At 38.9% G+C, this 21,137-nt stretch overlaps 1 protein-coding gene across 2 annotated transcripts in view; it reads left to right on the top strand.

Moving 5' to 3' along the window:
* Positions 1-21,137, top strand: part of KIAA0930 (KIAA0930 ortholog) — a 74,502-nt gene that overhangs the window by 6,699 nt on the left and 46,666 nt on the right. For both annotated transcript variants that reach the window (XM_085570144.1, XM_085570142.1), the window contains exons 2-3: positions 1,036-1,172; positions 18,479-18,770. The gene's annotated coding sequence lies outside the window, so the exon portion shown is untranslated. The remainder of the gene's footprint in view (positions 1-1,035; positions 1,173-18,478; positions 18,771-21,137) is intronic.

The raw sequence follows: 21,137 nt of genomic DNA, 5'->3' as shown, positions 1-21,137 counted from the left end.
TCTGGTGACACAATGAGCAGAGCTGTCCATGCCCTGCTGCAGTCCATCTCTCCAGTACACTGCTTGGGTTAAAATGTACATCCCTTGCAAGCCCAGCTCCATGTTGGTTGTGCATATTAAACACCTTAAAGTGTTTAATATAGAGATTAAAAAGCCAATGGTGTACAGAGTGCTTAGTCACCCCACTCTGCATGCAGAGCAGCTCTCCCTGTGAAAAGAGAGGTGGGCTACACAGGGCCAGGAAACTCACCCCAGATAGCCAGAGCCCTGAAGGAAAGCAGGACAAACCCATTCTGGAGAGACCAACAAGGATCTTCCACATACAGCCCAGCAATGTGACAAGACAGGCTGGATGACCCAAAGGCTCTTTTCCAACCTAATTGATTCTGTTCTGTTCTTTGTAGCTCTCTAGTTTTGCCCTTTTAACAACTGGCACTGAAAGGCAGACTGAGGGTCAAAATTTCACAAGTTTAATACTACATTTCTAGGATTCTCCTTTCAATTTGCAAATAGTACAAGACAAAGAAGTATAAGACAAAGCCAAATTGTGTCAGCCTCTGCCTCCCAAACCTTGTAAGTTGGAGCTGTTATACCTTATAGAATAATGAATGATTGTTTTTTGCCTTCAACTGGTTTTCAATGCTGGACTCATCTGTGCAGGGTAGAAACAGTTTAATCTCGTTTGTTTAGCATGCAAGTAAGTGTCTATGTGCATGTGTGCATCCTGTGGAAGGAAATCCAAAGAAAAGGTGGTGTTTGTGTGTGGAAGTAGAGAACACTGCTTTTGGGTTTTTTTTGTTTGTTTGTTTGTTTTGTTGCTGTTGGTTTTGGGTGTTTGGTGGTTTTTTTGGTTTTTGTTTTTTTTTTTTTTTTTGCAGAGCACTGTGTGTTAATGGAAGCAATAAGAAAAATTACTGCCACATGAACAACTTTCTAGTATTAAATTGCTGAAGTCTAGCTGCACTCAAAATAAAAAATTGAGGACTACACAAGGAAGACTAATAACTTATTTTCTGGCTCATATTTTTTGTGCAGGTAGCACATCTGCCCAGCAAAGGAACCAGAAAACCAAAAGCACTGGGGAGAAACAAACAGGAGACACTGTGGCCTTATGTGTCAGAAAAAGAAATTTCCCTAACAGAACAAGAAGTGTGCTTCTCAATGGAGTTGAGGTTTGTTAAAAAGCCAAAACTTGTGCCCATACCACAGCCTTCCCCATGCCTCAATGAGCATGTAAAAAATATCTATTCATCTCTGAGAGACTGATGACACTCCTGCTGAAATTAAATGAATTTAATATCTTAAAAATGTATACACAATGTAAGCTCCATCTGTGCTCACAGGATGTTCTGATGCTTTCACTTTTGTTTATTTAGCAATTATGTCAGTAGCTTACATAGAAAAATAAGATCAAAAATAATTAACCAGCCAAGCCACAAACACTACCTCTTTCTGCCTGGTAATAAGAGCTAATTCCAGCAATAGCTACTAATTTTCATTCAACTTACTGATTCCTTTTAGGGATTTTTCTGTTTGTTTTTCTGTAAATTCTGCGTCCTTCACCTGCTGGATTCAAAGAAAGGTAGTCAGCATCATGTGTATGTCAGATTATTAAAGCCTTCAACCCAGCTTAAAAAAATAATGATAAAAGATAACATTTTTTTTGCAAAACTTGTGTTCTTCTTAGGTAAGTTAAAAAATAAAATTAGCAATTGAAATATCAATTTTTTTTAAAAATCCCTAATTTTTAGGATTAATGATGTCAGTCTTCATGAAAATTTGCCACAACCAGAAGAACATACACAACAGGAACAAATTGTAATGTACATTTACAATTTGCAAATTTCAGTGTTTTCTGCTGAAATTGAACTGCTTGAATGGTGTGTAACAACTTTCTGCAAGTACAGTAATGAGAGAGGAAACTGAAAATACTGTGTTGAAAAGAAATTTAAAAGTAGAAGAGGAAATTCTTGTTAAAAAGTTAGGGGGTTACGTGTGTGAGAATGTGCCTATCAAAGAGAATGTGATATGCAGAATCTGGTAAAAGACTATTGGAAATTACCATACAACTATGATCTCTAAAAATAATCTCAGTCCACGTAAACAAATTTGATAAGTTGTCACTCAAAATAATCTTTTGTGAACTGTTTATTAATATAAGCTTCAGCCATACATATATATATAGATATATATATACACACATATATGTGTATATATATGTGTATGTATATATTATAAAATTGACTTTTATTTACTCTTCTGAAAAGCCACAGAGGGATGAAGTGTCAAACATGTCCCTCTGCAAATACCTAAATAAGACACTTTAGAAACTGCTGGGATTGATTTCTGAATAAGCAGCTGCTGCTTGAAGTCCAGACTAATATAAAAACACCTAAACTTGTTTTATGCAGTTAGGACTTGTTTCATGTGTTAGGATTAGATAAGGTTGATACTCCATTTTCCTGTGGGAATTGACAGTTCTATTGCTGGAAAATGCACTGGAGAAATCTTTCATCAGGTGCTCTCAAACCAAGCCAGCATCAAACTTGGTGTTCTTATGGGTCATATGAAGCAAGGATAACTCCAATAAATCATCTTTTACTCAAGAAATGTGCTGTGATTGCAGAGACATAAAACAATCCCACCTTCTACATGGAGTAAGAGTGCTTTAGCTGGTAAATTCCATTGGAAAATTCCTCAGATGGCAGTTTAGTCCTGCTCTAATCACTGTAGCTTGCATGAGTGTGGAGGATGCAGGAGGTCTGGTGGTTGGAACAGGAGACCAGACAGTTCCTCATCTTGCTTGTTATGTTAACCTGAGGAGCTGTTTTTACAACCTTTCCAATTTAGGTATCCCTGCCAAGTGAGAGTAAGGCTCTTTATATACAGCCAAACAAAAGGAGTGACTTAGTGTAGAAAAGCTGTGCTGGGTATATTGCCTTACCCATCTCTTGTTTTCCCCCATTCTTACAGCACATGAAAAAATCTTCCAGAAAGGAACAAAAATGACATTGTTAACTTAAGTGATTAATGCTTTTATACACACACACACACACACACACACACACACACACACACACACACACAGAGGAGTTCTTATAAAATACATTTCTTACAAGTTGTTATAATCTCAATTCACATGTAATCTTCTGAAGCTCAATATAAAGCTGTTGTAAAATGTGATGCAGAAATGTTGCAAAGGAAAAGAACAAATTTCAAAAATAACAAAGCCTAAGTACCACTGCAGGCAGGAAAGGAAGTAAAGTGTCCTACTCTGCTTTTCTGCTGGGATGGAATAGAAATGGAAATCTACCAAGATAAAGAGGTGGCAGCATGTGGCACTTGGCAGAGGCTCTGGTCCCTGCCCAAGCAGGTGGCTACTACAGCAGAGGGCGCCAGAGCAGCAAGGATGAGGTGTGATGCTGGCTCTGCCTTGCTCAGCCTCGTGTGTCTAAAGACCTGCTCTGCTGTGAATTCCTGTGCTTTATATTGCTTCAACATCTTTGCCACACTATGGGAGAGGTGCTGAGTAACACTGGAAACTCTGGGGTGGAAGTCAAGCAGGCAATGGCACGTAAGCAAAAAGGCAGTAAGGAGCACCATGAGAATCTGGGGCACATGCACCTGGGTCAGCATCCTGCATCCCACATCACCGATACCACCAGGAGGATGATGAGACCTGACCATTTAGTAAGCAAACCTTCTAATGAGAAATCATCAGAGCAAGGTTTCTTATCTTCCTTATATTTTTTTTCTTTTTTCAGTGCAGCTGGAGAATATATTTACCTAGATCTTTTGCATTCCAAGTAGCCTGAAAACACAAACATGAATAACTGCATTTATATTCTGCAAATTCATTATATACGGCATCAAAGAACTGCAGAAGGTTTTTAAACTAATCTGATGTTTGATGGGTTGTATAGTATTACTTGCAGAAACTGAATGGTTGGGAGAGAAGCATTCATAGTGGAACATTGATTTTACACATATGCGCTTCACATTCCCTTAGATTCTTCAGGCATTTCTTGCACAAATAAAACCTAAACCTTGAGTGTTATAGTGGAGATACTGAGCATCTCCTTCCACAGTGGAAGGCTCTATTCTGCTGTCATCCTTTTATTATTTTAAAAGAAGCATATATTACTAGCTCTAACAGTTGTATCCCATGGGCTTGGGTGATCCTCAACATGCTCTTTAATGAATACAGGAGTTTTTTGCAATAATTATGTTGGATTGATAACAGCCTTCTGCTTTTGTCAGTGGAATTTTATAAAAGGAAATTAGGTTTTATTAAATGGTGGTCAAGATCTTACAGGTACTAAAGTTTTTGGTTTTTTCTATCTGACATTTATATGAAAGAATCTTGGTGGTGTGAAATAACAATATTTTTTTTTACACATGCTTGCAAACACCTGGAAAAAATATCGAATTCTGATATCATGGGTTTCAAAATAGAATTTTTCCATTATTATCAGTTTTGCAGGTCATGTTGATAACTGAAATGTCAAACTGAAACACTTCCTACAATTATTTATTTATTTATTTATTTATTTATTTATAATTATGGCTATTCTGGTACCTTGGTTTTATATCAGTTTCATATGGAAAGTGGGATATAGAAATGGAATGGTGAGATAATGCCATTTGACATTTACAATGGTATTTTACCTATTTCTCTCAGTTATACAAGCTAAAATGGGGAGTCAGTTTTAATGTATAATCTGAGAAACATTGTTATGGTGGCCATAAATGTCAAATCCTAGAATCATGCCTACACATTATCCCCTCTTGGATGGAAAAAGAAAATAAAAAAGGAATTGAAAATTGAGACTATATGTGGTAGAACCAAAACTAATTCTTGTGGGCTTTTAAGAAGATAAAGAGCAATGTGAACAAGTGGAGATAAATTATAGCAGATTTAATGATAAACTGAAATTAGATCTGAAAGCAGTGATCATAAAGGCAGATACTGTTTGATCAGTTCCCAAGGAGAAAAGAAGTTCATTTACCAAGTTTTGAACTTTTAAAAACAGAATTAAAAATAAGCATTATAAAAGCGACTCTGATGGAAGTCTAAAGCAGGGTTTGAGAATTTAAGTGCTCATCTTTGCTGTCTTACATAATAAGAACCATAGGTCATTTCAGATCCCACTTATTTAAATTTCATCAATGCAGTACTGTGGCAATCTATGTTGTAATATTAAAAATCAGCGTTAGTATACTGGTAATGGAATTAGATTCTGAGGGAAAGCACAATTAATTACTGTTCCTGATATTATTCTGTTTAACCACTGATCCTTGATAAGCATTAAACTTGTTTTGGTGGAAAAGTCTAAATAATAGAGATTATTTCTTTAATAAAGTTGATAGAAATGGCACTTTTATTTACTACCACCACATTTCCTGTAAAGGAAATATTACTTCATATTTATGTAAATGAAATGTTATTTTTTCTAAAACTGAAAAGATCTCAGAGGGAGGGCTGTGTACTCTAACTTAAGTTTTTCTACATGGTGTTAGGAATCTTCATCAGTATTGTTAAGATGTTAAATAATTTAAAGTTTTATTAATAGTGATTATTGCATCTTAATGTCTTCTCAGTATGTATATAAATTTTATGTCATTGTAAGCAAGGTTTTGGGATGTTTGTGTTTTCTTTATGTTTGCCACAGCAGATGGAAAGGGTTCCTCCCTGAATTTAGTTTTGGAGCTCACACAGGATTTCATATGATTATGAAATCAGATCTGTTACTGTGCTGAAGGAAAAGGATGTAGTAATAGCAAGTGATGTGTAAAGCATGATTGTGCAGAAGGGGATGACAGAGGAGCTGAGGTGGCAGCTGGAGAGTTTTCTCTGGCTGTAGGCAAAGGAGGCAAGCTTTTAAAAATGGGATATTTTGTCCTATTTTCATATAGAAAGCAAATAGAATTAATGAAAAAAAAAAACAACCAACAGTAAATGGCCTTTGCTAAGTGATCTGCCCTAGGGAATTGTACTCTGGCTGACAGAGAAAAGGTTCATCTTCCATGTGGTATTTATCACTCTGTAGTTTACAGAGAATTTAGGAAGATGTACTGGAGAGCAATCAAATAATGTAGAATGATAGTATTGTGCAATACCAGAGGGATATCACTCATGGGTGTCAACCCTCAGACTGAATACATAAATGAGGACATAATTTAAAATATTGGTCAAAACATAACAGCTAGTGCTCTGCAGGTCTCAAAAAACCCCATATATACCTCTCAAAACAGCTCTAATAGCTTCTAGAACAGGTAGGCATGTGTCAAAGTAGGCCATGATTTCAGGTGAATAAAGAATAGGTGTTGAGGAATTGAATAACAAACTACAACATCACATCTCTAATGATTTCTCAAAGCTTAATTGGAATGGATACCATGAAACATGAAATATTTCTCAATGGTAATGGCATATTCAGAAGATTCAGTACATTTCTATGAAACATCATATGGTTCAACAGTTAAACACAGATGTCAAACACAGGAAGAGCTCAGAGGTATTCCTGTGTACACTGTATATGTTCTCATGTACAAAAACCTGTAATAAGCAGTTAAGGGATATTTTGAAAAGGGAGATTTCTAGTTTGTTCAATATGAAGAGGCTGTTCTGTCAGGCTACAAATTCTATTCTTTCCCCCCCCTCTCAAATTGTACAGTGAAACTGCAGCAGCTGTTGAGAGGTGAGAGACACAAAGTGATCATTCACTAGCTGATTTGAGAGAAAGTCTTAACAGTTGACAGGTTTTTTGTAATTTTTTTCAATGGGCTTTTCCCAGTTCTTCAGGCTCATCCAGTAAAGCCAGACTAAATAACTAAGGTGACCCATGGTGTGAACTGAGTGGACAATTCCAGTTAAGTGAGTTCATAACCACAGTGAGCTAGCTACAAAAAGCAGAGAGGTCACATGTCTAGATTTAGAGAAAAATGCAAATTAAAAGATCTTGCTACTGGTATGTAAGAAATATCTTTATGTGTGTTAATTGTTGTTAGTCTCGGCTTTGATGGGTAAATCACTGTGAATTCTCAACACACAAGTGATTGACAAAAAAGAGAGAAGCAAAAATAGAAATTAAATTATGTATGTCAACCAGCTCTTGATCAGCTTCACTGGATGCATCTTCTGAATTGGCTCATCCTCAGGCTGTCACAAGTGCATAGCTGAGAACATGCTTGAAATGATTACTAGTCTGGCATTTAAATTTAAAGACTGTTGATTGAATCAGCTTAAGTATTAACCAATTTTGTCCCCATTCTAAGCTAATTGGAATCTCAGTAATGGAACATCCCAACCCTTTAATATCTTGTTGTGGAGACATGTATTTCTGGCACAGCTGGATGACTGAGCTGTTGTTCAAAACAGCCATTTTCTGTCAGCTTCTCTGAAATAATTCAGGGAGGGGTTTTTTTGCCTTGTCATGCCTGAGTCAGCATTTGGTAGCTGTGCTGAGAGTGTGCCTTGCCAAGCTGTTTCTGTCCTCTGCTCTCTGAAGTGGGTGATGAGCCTGGAACTGGACACAGTGCTCTGGGAATCCAGGGCTTCCCTCTGGCTGCCCTGGCAGGTCTGGGACCCTGGCAGGGGTCAGGAACCCCCCTGGACAGAGCCCCCAGAGACACTGCCTGTGATCTCTGTCCATGGAAAAGAGTTTTCAATCTCACAGGATGAATTACCAGCTCTGAGTGTTTGATATAAGTCATAATTAAGTGTGGCATGGGTGCAAAAGTAAAATTTTAGGATTCTAGATTAGGGGTCCAAAGGGGACAAGATGGAGGAAATTGGGTATGTCTTGTCCTTTTTCTCCTTCTCCATGCCCTCCATGTCTCACTGTGGTGTTGGCATTTTCCTGTTGGTTCAGGCTGGGGACACACTGTTCAACGTAGGTGACAGATATTGGCACGTTCTTGTAAATCCAGCCCAGGGAGTTTCTGGTATTTAATGTTTGTAACATCCCACTGAGGGCAGAGCCCCACACGCTGCCCTGCAGGACAGAGCTGGGCAGGGCACAGAACATGTTAGAGATAAACAGAATAAACAACCTTGAAACAGCACAGACCAATTATGGCTTCTGCTTTGGCAGTGGGGCTGACAGACAGAGACTTTCTACAATTTCAGAATCATCAATACCTCAGATTCTGACACAGTGCTGCACATGTGGACTCAGCAGCACTGAGAAAAGGGCAGGATCAAGGATCCCCTCCCTCTGCCTGCTGCCTGTATTATGTCTAAAGCAGTCAGATGTCAGTGTAGGACATGTGAAAACACAATGTGAGCCACTGCTATTGCAAAGGTGAAAAAGATGAAGTTTATTTTCTGACTCCGGCATTTATACTTTCCCAAAGGTGACAGTGGATTGGAGAGTGAAGGTGCCACCTCTCCAATGACATTGGACAAACTACCGGTACATCAAGTTTCTCCACCCCTATGGAGGAATGCAAAACAATAGGCTGTTTTCAGAAAGTTCTCTAACAGAATGTAAACCCAGAAGGCTTTAGAAAATCTTAAGAATCAGGGTGACAGTCCAGGATGCCACTGACCTTTTGTGCAGGAGGTGCACAGTGCAGGCACAGGCTCAGCCTGGTGCTCACAGGGATACACAGGGCTCCTTGTCAGGAATGTGTCCTTCTTGTCCTCAGCTGCTTTGAGCACATAATGTTTCCTGGGGTTGTCCCTCCCCAGGGACAGAACTTTGCATTTTTTGTTGAACTCCCTGAAATTCCTGTTGGCCCATTTCTCCAGCCTGTCCCTCTGAAAGGCAGCATGAGACCCTGGTGCATCAGCCACTCCTCCCAGCTTGGTGTCATCTGCAAAACCTACCACAGGTTCACCCTTTCCCCCATGCTGAGCATTAATGCATTAAATATTAAAGAGCATTAAGCATCAAACAGAGAGACACTAGAGTTACTGCTAGTAAGTAGTATTGTTTTAGTTGTCAAATTTCTGACTGTAGTCTACTTTCATAAAATCAAAACAAAGTAAATATTTGTAAATGCCATTTTTATAATCGTGTCCTTGGGTGACCTTTAGGATGCATGTATCCCCCTATTGGGATGGTTTTTTTTTGTTCTGGTGAATGCTTTGCCTGTTAAATAAACAGTTTTTTCCCCGTCTCTCCTAGGAAATATTTTCCTGAACCAGTTAGAGAGGGAACTACTTGAAGTTCCTTTCTAGAGGAGCCTCTTTGCAGATTTTCTCCCAAATTTGCCCTAAATCAGGACAAATGGATTGCTTTTGATAAGCACTAGAAGGCTGAGAATTAATTCCTGGAAGTGTGGGGTATTTTCAGTTAATATAAGTGAGAGCTCATGACTGCATAAAACTGCACTCCTCATAGATACTAAACAGCTCTTTCTCTTTAAAATTCAGGTGTCCTTTACACCATTTCATGCTCCCTTTTCAACTGACAACTGAACAGACCTATTATAGATTCATATTTTTAGGATATGACTCACAATTATTTTTAAAAATCATTATTCAGGTAATGTAACAATGTATTCTAAAGATTCTGCAATTAGAGAAAACTGCTGTCACTAAAGTGTCATTTGAATAGCTCTGTATTGGTGTCTTTTACTTCATTTCATTGATCCCTAGGCTGTGTACTTAAGGAGTCTCAGATAGGGATTCTGACTTACAAGCTAATAACAACTTTCAAAATGCATCATCGATGTCATTCTTACTTTGTGATAGAGGAGGAAAAGCTGTGAAAAACAGGGGGAAATAACCTATTTTTTTTCTTGTTGTCATGGCAAACACTGCAGGTAATAGTATTGCTGATTCAGAGTCAACTGCAAGCTGCATTAAGTGATGTGATTTTGTGAAGTGGTTGATTGTCTTTCTCCTAATTCTTTAGGATGGCTTCTGCCCTCTGGCACTTGACAATACCTGGTTCACACTGGCATTTAAGTTTTGGAGAAGATAAACCCCCATTCCCCTAACACCCACCTGCTTTATCTGCAGCACTGCTTTGGCTTTGAATATGTACTTCCAGAAAAATTGATAGCATCTCTAATTTTCAGGCTCTGTGGAATTAATTTTAAATGGCAAAAAAAACACCTGAAAATTAAAAGAACATGTTTTAATCAAACAGAATTACACTTTCATTTAAAATCAAAATAAAACCAAGAACTATGGACTTGGACTATGCATAACCTTAGGCTTTGGTAGTACCCAAGGCTACCTTCCCATTTCTGTTTATATCCAAGTTTTCCAATTTCTCTTGAATGTCAAAGAAGCTTCTAAGTTGACCACAAAAATCACTTATTTTCAGAGGATCTCTCCCATTTTCAGAGAATCTCTCCTAAGGTCCTGCCTTAAGCATCTTGGAGATCTCTTAAGCTTACCTGACTGCCTTGAAGGGTAGAGGGATAACCCAGTCAGGAAACCCATTCCTCTTCTCATATTTATCTTTGCTTTTAATAAGTCTTTCGAGTGATAGACTTACTCTCTTTTACAAATCACGTGATAAGTGGGGGGGTGGGGGGGGAACTTTTATTGTGTACCTGATTTACTCTTATTTTGGGCAGCACAGCATTTCATTTGCATAGTAAAATGGGATGCAAATTTTAAGAGGCATCTGTCTCAAGATTTTTTCGTCCAGGTTTTCAACAATCCTTAAATTGCAAGTGCTCTGAAGAGAGTTTTTGCCTTTAGCCTAAAAGGAGAAGTACTAGTTCTTCATAGGTCAAAATGTCTCTAGACAAAAAAACATTCAACAAGTGGCATTTCAGTAATACATTTCAATAATAATTTGGGCACTCTATTGGAAATTGAACTTTGGACTATTCTGTGGTTCTTTCACTTCTTTCTATATTTTTTTCCAAACTTGAAGGAAGTTTGCTGCTTCAAAGTTTGTTTCTTTGTATTTTTTTTTTTTTGCCAGCAACCCCCAAAACAAACTATTTCAGATGTGGGGAGTGGGGTAATTGATGGAGGATAAGAATCCACTTTTAGTTAAGATTTCAGTGCTTGTAGCAAAAATAAAACATCCACATTTCAGGCCCAAAAGTAAAATTCAGAGTTTTACTCCCAGCACTTCAGCCTTTGTTTTAACTTGCAGAATCCTCATGGCTTCTTTTGTAAATTGTAATTTTACAGGAACATCTTGCACAGCTGGGTTTTGCACCCTTACAGCAGCTGTATTTTACCAGTAAATCTCATACTGGGAACACTGTTCACCTTCCTTTAAGAAATATTTGAGATCTTGTTAATGCTAAAAAAAAAGGTTTTTGGAAATATTTTGTTTAAAGACATTTTTCACATGTCAAGTGTTTTTTATTTGTAATTATTATTTGAGTACCTTTTAATTGCTCTGATTATTTCTCTACTATGTGAAATCCCATCATTTAGGGAGTGTTTGGAAAGCTTCTGAACACTGTGAGGAATGAGAAATGAGACACCTAAGGGAAAACAGGCCTTGTGCAAAAGTGATGCACAGCTTCTCTCTGAATAAAACCATAGCATCTACTCATCACAGTACAAAATAATTTCATTTGAAATCACTCTTCCATGTCAGGTTTCTCTTCTGATGTGATACATAAACTGTGACACCCCTAATGAGAAGTGCTGCCCCTGGCAGCAAGAACTGAGCCTGAGCTTAAAGGCAGGAAAAAATTAATTTTGATATAGAGCAACCTTTCCAGTCATAATGCTGGCTGAGATAATTCAGATGCCTAAACTGCATCGATTAGAATCAGTCTGAAAGAATAATCCTGTTGTTTGTTTTTAATAAAACCAAAACAACAAAACCAAAGGAAAGAAAAAGAAGACTGTCCTGTGCCCTGCCATAACAGGGGCTTGAAACTAAATGATCTTTAAAGTCCCTTCCAATCCAAATAATTCTGCAAGACTATTCTTTAAGGCACTGGAAGGATTTTGAAATTTATTTTCTTGTTAGGACACCTATTGTGTTCAGTAACTTGTCATCTGCTATAGCTTATTTTAAAACTAGTGGATGAAGCTAAGGAGTTTCTTAAGAAGAAATGCAATAGGAGGGATTGAAATGTAAATACAGGACTGGATTGCATTTTGAGATGTGTGCTGTCAGTGGTAGGCAGGAACAAAGCAGTGGTAAAATAGAAAGAGCTGAATATTTAGCTATGAAAAGCTGTAAGTACAGCACTGTTGACCATTTCTGCATTCCAGTCCACCTCCTCTTAGGCTTTGGGTTAATGAGAAACCTTTGTAGAATACACAAAGACCAATACATAAAATGCACCATTCTGCACTGTTTTTTTTTCTCAACACAGTATGTGTCTATACTACATTAAAAAAAAAAAAAGTTCTTTGGGATTAGACTAGATTTACTAAATGACAGTGCAAAAAACCACTGCTGTGTCATGAAAATGCAAGCAGGTAGCTAAGGTGAAACAGATTATCACCAATCTGCCTTGTTGCATACACACAGACAAAACAAAAGAACCTCAGGGCAAATGCTCTGAGTTTAATTCTGAAATCCTCACATTAAATTTAGCAACAAGAAGTTTCTGGAGCCTAAATAACTTTTAGTATTTGGCCCCCAATTAAGAGTTTGACCTGAAGCATTTCTTGCAGATTTAAATACATGCTTTTGAAAATCAAATCCTAGTGGGCATGCCAAAATGTAACTTCAGGGATCAAACTCTACTTTGCTAATGGCAAATATGCTGATAAATCCCTCAAATACAGCATTTCTTCCTTCTGTGGGGCTGCCACGTCTCTCACAGTCTCTCACAGGGAATGCACGGGGTGGTTTATGCCCATCTCTTTTCCTAGAGCTGAGCATGCACACACTGCCTGCCCCCAGGTGTGGCCACAGGGGTGATTCCTGAGCTCACAGGGAATGCAGAGCCTCTACCCTGCATGGATCTCCATTCCCAGCTGCTCTCCGTGCCAGGGCACAAGCCTGGACAGGCTGGCATTGAAGGGGTTAACACTAATGCCTTGTGTCAGTCAGGTCAATCCTTTAATAGCCACTTTAGGCTTCATAAATTCGAATTACCCTTCGTGTTGGGCCAAGGGGAAAAGATAGGGTGATGCATCTTTAAGTAGTGAAGATGAGATCACCTCCTTTTTATAGAAACTGAAATCATCCAAAAGCTGCACAGCAGTAGGCTGAGCACGTTTCTCAAGAGGCAAAAAAACAGCACTATCTGGGAATTTCTTTCCAAATAAAAAGGGAGCACATACCCAGCCAGCCCTTATCTCAAAATATGACTCTCAGACACTGCTTTTATTTCTTGGTGAGAACTGGGGGATTTGACTGGTTTCGTGTTATTACTTCGCCAGTCATTTAATTCCATCTTTATGGTTGTGAAAGTGAAAACCAGATCCTTCATTTTCCACTGGATATGATGAGAAATCATTGTAGCACTTTGAATCTCATCTAGACAGGAGCAAGCTGATGCAGTGATAGAGCAATCAATATTTTTAAAAATAGAGCAATAAATCCCACATTTAAAAAATCATCCTAATCATGTGCAGTATCATACAGGCACTTAAAAGAAAGAGTGTGTATGTTCATAAAATAAACTTACCCCCATGCAAGCACACATGCAAACTCCTGCACACACAGAGAGACATGCAGTCTGAATTATTAGTGGGTTGAACACAGCCAGGCAGAGGCCAGAACCAGGATTCCTGCAGGAGTGATGACAACATCACAGGACATGTTTGCAGCCATGGTTTGCCCCCTATAAAAACCCCAAGAACATACTCTAAATATAGAGTCCAGCAGGTACATCCATAAATCAGTGCAGTGCCTACATTTAATCACACATTGTGCAAGCTGAGTGACATCACTTTGTTCTGACTGTTCTGTACCTTGTGCTACTTACATAAGTCACACTACAATCAGCTCTTCTTGTGTTTTCTGGTGTTAGAAAAGGCTTAGTAGTTCCATGCAAGAACTGGATACGTTTTGAAGTTTGTCTTTGAGTGGTTTCATACCCTGTAGCTTTGCCTAGCAGAGGAGAAGCTCACAGAGGGTGGAATTATTTGACCACGATCCTTGAGCGCTGGCCAGAGTTCAAGTCAGCAGTCTGTTCACTGGAGCCTTGTGCCAGTTCAAAGGACAGGGTTCAAAGAGGATTTTAACACTTGGTGTAAGCAGGACTGAAGGGGGATGAGGAGTGAGGTGTTTTGAAGGTTTTTACTGATGGAGTAAAGGGGTGAGAAGACGAAGCACTGCTGTGGTGCTAAATGCCATCTCTTTCAGCCACAGATCCCCTCTGGGTGACAGCTCTAAGGCAGAGTTTGCTTGGTCATTAATGAACCAGGACTGTGACAACAAGAAAGCACATCACAAGGATATGTGCACAGAGCAGAGGAACCTGTGCAGCTCTCTTGTCACCAGGCATTTCAGCCCCAAACTTCTCCGTGCTTACAGTGCCCGTTCCTGTGTCCCTTCAGCTGTGGCCTGTGAATGAACGGCTGTCGCTGCTGAGACAGGGATGGGAATGAAGAGGCTCCATCTTCAGAAGGCAAAGAATGATCTTTATTCAAAAGCACCTCTCTCTTTTATAGAGAGCATCGTGAACATGAATTCCATTGGTCTTAATGTAAAAACATTTCACCTGATTGGTGCACTGGACTTAGGTCAGTGTGGTAGAATATATCTATAAACAATACAAATGGAAAACAAGATAATAGATTGTTTACATTCATCCTGGACTTTTATCCAGGCTTAGCCTGGCAGAAATCTTTCTCTTTTTGTCTCTGACTGAACTGAGAATATCCACAAATACCCAGTGGGACAAGCTGCCCTGAGGACCTGGCTGTCCTGGGCCCTCTGCAGCATGGCTGGCCCTACACCACCATGGGGCAGAGGACTTCCCACACAGCAGCCTGTGGGAAGGCAGAATTATACAGACCACTTTGCTAATTGTACAGTGCCAAGTCTGCATCTTCTTTTAGACAAAATATAAAGTGAGGAAGTAGCTGAGAGAAATGAGCTCACCTGCTTTTTGAAACCTCTCTCTCTGTGTGTGTGGGTGTGTGTACAGATGTGGACTCCACAATTGAGGTTATTTTGGTTTATTAATGTATTTTCTGAGTTTTACTGTGGTACAGACAGACCTCTTCCATCTGTGTTACAGTGCAGTGGGTCCTGCTAGGATTGACATAAATTGGAGAACCACACAGTGAAAAATGTGATTACAATCAAATAATAATTTCATTTCAGAAATATTGTGTTGTTCTATAGCTTTCCTTTCAGGTTTCAGTTTCATAAGCCTCTTAGAAATTCAGCTGTGAAATTTCACCCCACCTTCATTAACAGCCAAACCCCATGTACACTGCATGCCATGAAAAGCAAACAGTGTATGACTATCTAATATAGCTATACAATGTAGTTATATTAAAGATTTATTGTATTTTCTAATACATGGCCATATCCTTAGCACTGTAGGCTTGCAGAGCTCCATTGGCACATAGCCAATACACCCCAGCTGGGAACACAGCCTTCAAACCTTTAGTCATTCGATTGTTGAAAGGCTGAGGCACAGAAAGCATCACAAAAAAATTTACACTCATCTGGAATATCTGTGTAATAAAGCAAGAACTATATATTTTTCACATCTATTGTATTTTTTGTCGTTTGTCCAGGCACAAAAAGTCAAGACTTGTTTCAGCTGAGTTTTTCTCTCTTTCAAGTTAGTTCTCTACACAATCCTGAATCAACTGAATAATAAAAAGGCATGAGTGTGCATGTGTATGTCTGGATTTTGAGATTTTTGTATCTTTTCACTGACTTTTCCTAAAAACCACAAGTGCATTATAACTTCGAGGAAATAATTTCAAAGATATGATGGCATTGCATTTTTTGCTAGGATGTTGACTTAAACCAAATGCCAATAATCAAGAATGTCTTACCACTGAAAAAGCGTAATATCTCTAATATTAAAAGCTCTGGCTTTTTTGTTAAGGTTCATTTTGATGCACACACAGAAGTTAAAAAGAGCAACACAAAACCAAAGGCCAGCATGACTGGTTTTCTGCCTTAATGGCAGCAAGTGGAGGCTCAGTGGAAGCTGAGCTGCTGCAGAACCATGAGCTGTAATTTCCTTCCAGCCATGCTGGGAGTGCACTGTGCCTGTCAGAAGCACACTGCTGCTGCCCTGGCTGCTTATCATAAGAGGAATATCAGAGCAGGAAAAAGCATTTCCTGTGCTGCCCACAGGCTGGCCTTGGAATACCCTGCAAAGATGTGAGGCAAGTGCTGAGCCATATCTGGAAGGCAGCCACATCTGGAATCTGGATAGAGAGGAAGAGCTGGCATTCCCATTTCAGCATCAATACCAGGACAGCACGTTAACTATAGCTTGTTTTGGTTTTTACAGAATAGAAAAATATTTAAATTCTCCTTTTTAAAATGTACTTACCCACATAATAACTTTGGCCAAGTCCTGATCTCAGTTCTTGGTGATGTTTAAATTCTGGATTTATAAGCAGCTGATATGACAAAATGTGCAGACCATTATTCTCTTCAGCAAAATAAACACTGTCCAAGCCTGAGCAGTTCTCAGTTGCACAAGCTGAGCTGCATTTTCCAGTGAAACATATGTAGAGCAGCTTCCAGCCAAGCATAAGTTCAGCTGAACTTGCATAGGCAGAGTTTCCTGTAGTGCCATCAAATCTGGACCAGTTAACTTCGAGGTACTTGTGGTATTTCTACATATTCTACTCTGTAGACATAGGGAATTCTTGGAGCTAGAATTATTGAGCCAGGTCCAGCACTGTTCTTATGCAGTTACTTGACCAGTGCAGAATAAATATTGCAGCCATTTTTGTTTGTTGCTATTTTCTGTAAGCCTTTCTCAACCAAAAACCATGCACAAAGATGAAAAGTTATGCTGTAATTTATTTCACTTGTTTGGAAGCTACAAAGTAATATACATTTGTCTCTCAACATACAGGAAATGATTGTCTCCAAAACAGCCAAAATTCAGAGTTGTGGGTTTATTTCTATTTGACTCAAATACTGACATCATAAGGAATATATATTTCTTTTAAGGAATTTTGTTTATTCAAAAAAATGCTTAGAACTTCAAAGATTACCTGAATTGTCTTGAGAGTAGTCGACCTGCTGAATATTTGCTTAAGTAAATATGGATCTAAAAAAACCTGCCACATCAAGTTCTTTATCTGGAGCTGCTGGTTGAGTCATTTATTAGAGCAGTTTATAAAAGCAGATCTTCTGGAAAGTGCAATTTCTTTTGCGCTCTGCTTTCAGATTCTTTCTTATGCTGCCTGTTATTAAAAATATAGCAGATGTTCATTAATACTGAAATACTAACACAACTAAACTATATAGTGTAATTAATATAACCTTAAAACCAGTAAAATAAAATCACACTATTACCAAAATTGTAGTATTTTCAAACACCCTTTTAGTTAGATATTCCTAAAATATTCAGGTATTTCTATTAGAAATATTATCTATTTAGACATTCCTAAGAAGAAGAAGAAAAAAGGACTGCATCATTACTAGTTGCATTTACAGAATTGTTACTCATACTCAGATTTGATTTTCCCCCTATAGTCCTAGAGGAGTAAACACTAATTCAGGACATGAAAAAAAAACAATTTCCAAATTACAAGTTAATTATTTAGATATTACTTTTGGAAAGTCAGTTTATTTTTAGAAAGTAATCACATATGTTTTCCCCAAAAGAATTAAAGACTTAATCACCCCATTCTTTACAAACTTTACATGAAATTATCACTTCTCTGGAGAAGTGGGTTTTTTAATATCGTCTGTTACTGCCTGTTGGGATTAAATTTTCTATTTAAAGCAGGTTGAAACTGATTTATTAAAAATATGGATATGGATCTAGTACCGATATCCAACTGTGACAGACAAAAACTCTCTAACAGTTTAAAGTTAGAAAGTGTGTGTTTATTGTGTGTGGGATCACTCCCAAATGCACACTGCAGCTTCCAGGTGATTACAGAGCCCTTTTCTCCATACAAGTATAGAATACCCAAAATACAAATACATATTCATCATTTTGGTACATCCCAATCATTTCAAAAGCTATTAAGCATGCGTGGTTTGTCCCTTGAAATGGGTCGGTGTCCCTTCCATGGGGAGGGGTCCCAAAATGAGGAAGTCAATGAAGTCTTCCTCCTTCTGACCTTTCTACCTTTTCAATGCAAATATGACAAATGAACTCTTGGTAGAACTCCCATTGCTTGTCTTCAGTTGGTTTCAGAACAGAGGAGGCCATAATTGTCTTATGTTCCTAAAAGCAATTTGTCAGTTTGTGTGTTCTTCATTATAAACCCAGCTAACTAAACATAGTGCTGACAAGCAATCCATTATTAGTTAACTACTAACTCTTAACTTCATCAAGGCCTACTCATTTCTTTTATTTATTTTCATTAACTCTAGTAAGGCTTATCTCTAACTAAAATCTTAGCTTTTCTGAAATCTCTAAATTCCTTAAAATTTACATTTCAAAACCTGTTCTTTGTGGTTACAAGCAGGTCTTGCAGAAGCCTTGAGCAGCACCTGAAGTGGATGGCAAACACAGCTCAGGGTCAGCTCCCAGCCCTGCCTCGCCTCACTGAGCCCCTTTGCCCTCACCACCCGATTGTCTTCCACCAGATTTGTCCTCTCAAAGGACACAGGCGATACTCAGGCACACTTACAGCTTCACAGCTCTGAAATCCCGTGTCCAAGAGGTGGTGAACATCTCCTTAGCAAGTGCTGCCTGTGAACTCCAAGCCTGTAACACACAGAGGCTCGGGAGCGCTGGCGTACGGAGGTGAGACACAGGTAAGGGAACATGTCAAGGAATTTAGCAATATACAGCAGATACTTGGCCCGTGCTAAATCCTGATTACCTCTGCTCTCTGAGGTGGCTTCTAGCCAGTTCAGTTTTTCCAGCAGAATCCTGTGCCCTGAATGAAAAGCCCTACCTAGCCTGGCAGGGACTTCTTTCCTGAAAGGAACTTGACTTTGTCAAGGGACTTCCCCACTTCCTCTTATCCAAGAGCTTAGTGATGTGAAAAAATAGTTCCTGCGTGGATTTCAGACTTGCTGAGCTGGTGAAGAGCTTGGGGTGGGTTCACATGTGATGAAGGGTTTCTGGGTACAAGTACAGCTCAAGAAAAACAATGAGACACGGATTCTGTGTAAGAGGCTTATTAATCTCACAAGTCTGTTACCACAACGTGTGTGGTTCATATGTCACTCCCATTGAGATAATTATCCTCTCAGGAGCAGCACAGGAATAACCTGGGATAAAAGGCTCAGATGCAGAAGCTCAGTGGTTTTGGCTGAAGAGAAAGAGGGATGATTCTGGGCTGAAAGCTCTGCCTACAAGTACAGATGTGTTTTTATTCCCACAGTGCAAGGCTGAGAGTTTTCTGGCTTCCATTCAGTATAACCTATGGCAATTAACAGATGAAAGTAGGAGCAAGAGTAACAAGACTGGTACAAAGCAAGGAGGAAGAGCAAAAGAAAACTAGACACATAAAGCACCTCTAACTTCAAAATTGCATGACCTTAAGTATTCTGCTGTGCATTTAGAGATCTAACGTTAAAGAATTATTATAGCTGAAAAAAGATTTTCTAACATTCTGTACATAAAACTTTCAGTAACTTGTATGTTTAATCTTGGAAGTAAAATCAGGCCTGTGCTGAACACGAGGAAGTTTTAGAAGTAACTTTAATTTCTTTTTCAAGCTGGCCAACTTAACACAGTTTATAATGGGAGGCCTCAAACTGCCACGTCCTAAGTCAGTTGATGCAGTTAGGGAGGCAATTAAGTAAAGATTACAGAATTGTTCTTTGCATATAAACTGCCTGGATGACCACTGACCCATAGGCAAGCCCTCAGCAGAGCAGCAGACTGCCAAAGATGGCAACATCCCAATTTGAGACTAAAATAGGATTCAAATTTTTAAATTGCTTAATCTCTTCCTCAAAAAACTGCATTTCACAGCCCATGTCTTCAAGCAAGATATAACATTCATTTCCTACATACAGCTGCTATTAATCTTAGTTTCTTATTATCAGTAAAGAACATATGAGGAAAATGGGGGTACTTGCATGTTTCTAATTGGTTGAATAGAATTTCCAAAGCTTCAGAGTTGCAAAGTCTGTTCCTGCAATAGTTTATTCACATAGAGAGCTTGAAGTGCTCAGGTAATGCAGGTCTCTGACAGGTTGCAAGTAGCCACATAGGCTTGCCAGGGTCAGGACTGTCAGGTGGAGGACTCAGCCATTAGACAGACACTCAAATGCATTTAATAAATTCATATTTTCTAACTTACAAACTCATTTTCATCATTACATATACACACCCCATGTTGTCTTATTAGCACATATTTCAGGCTGTCACCATTAACTGCTAATAAAATAAATATAGTAAGGAAAATATAGCCTCATATGAATAACTTGCATGACTTTCACACAGCAAAGGTGACTGTTATTGACTGGTGCAAAAGGTGTACATTAAGCTAGCTAGATATTTTTAATAAGCCTAAGGCCTTTGTGTTTACCTTTCTGCTCTATAGAACACACATCCTAAGGTACAAAGAAGAATTCAGCCAAGCCTCTGCATTTTTTTGTGCATGGGTGTGTTTTGATGGAAGCCAGAGAAAAAGAAGGTAGGGTGGGGAGCTAAGAAGGGGCAGGAATACCTCTTCATTTTATAAAAGGCCTGGACAGGGCAGCAGCAGGTTTCCTTTGTTGTTTTTTAAAACCAGGATGGCTGGAACTTTATGGATAGTGCTCAGGGTACAGCAGAGAGGCTGAACTCCTGGAGACTCTAGTGAAATTGCTGTAAGGGTGTGGCTACTGGCTGGTGACACAAGTGTTCCTGTGTGCCCCCAACATGACAGTGCTGTTGGGATCCAGAAGCAATCTGCAGCCAATCAGTGGGTACAGCATGATGTGAGGGAAGTGAGACTGTCACTCCTCCTGACAATGTCAGGAGCTACTTGGAGAATAATGGCACAGGACAGTCTTATGCTAGTGTTCCCCATGGGATAAATAACTCTAACTCTAGCATTCACAAGGCTAACATGTGACTGCAAACTTCATTCTCTCCAAGAAAAAGGACTATCAGATTTAACAAGGGAAGAAGTGCTTAAATCCTGAGTTTGTATGTCCCTGTTTTCTATTGCTTTATGAAAG

The sequence above is a fragment of the Lonchura striata genome, chromosome 1A, assembly GCF_050655825.1.
Source record: "Lonchura striata isolate lonStrDom1 chromosome 1A, ASM5065582v1, whole genome shotgun sequence".
Taxonomy (NCBI): domain Eukaryota; kingdom Metazoa; phylum Chordata; class Aves; order Passeriformes; family Estrildidae; genus Lonchura; species Lonchura striata.
The sequence above is the reverse complement of the archived record's forward strand: the minus strand, read 5'-3'. Positions and strand labels throughout refer to the sequence as shown.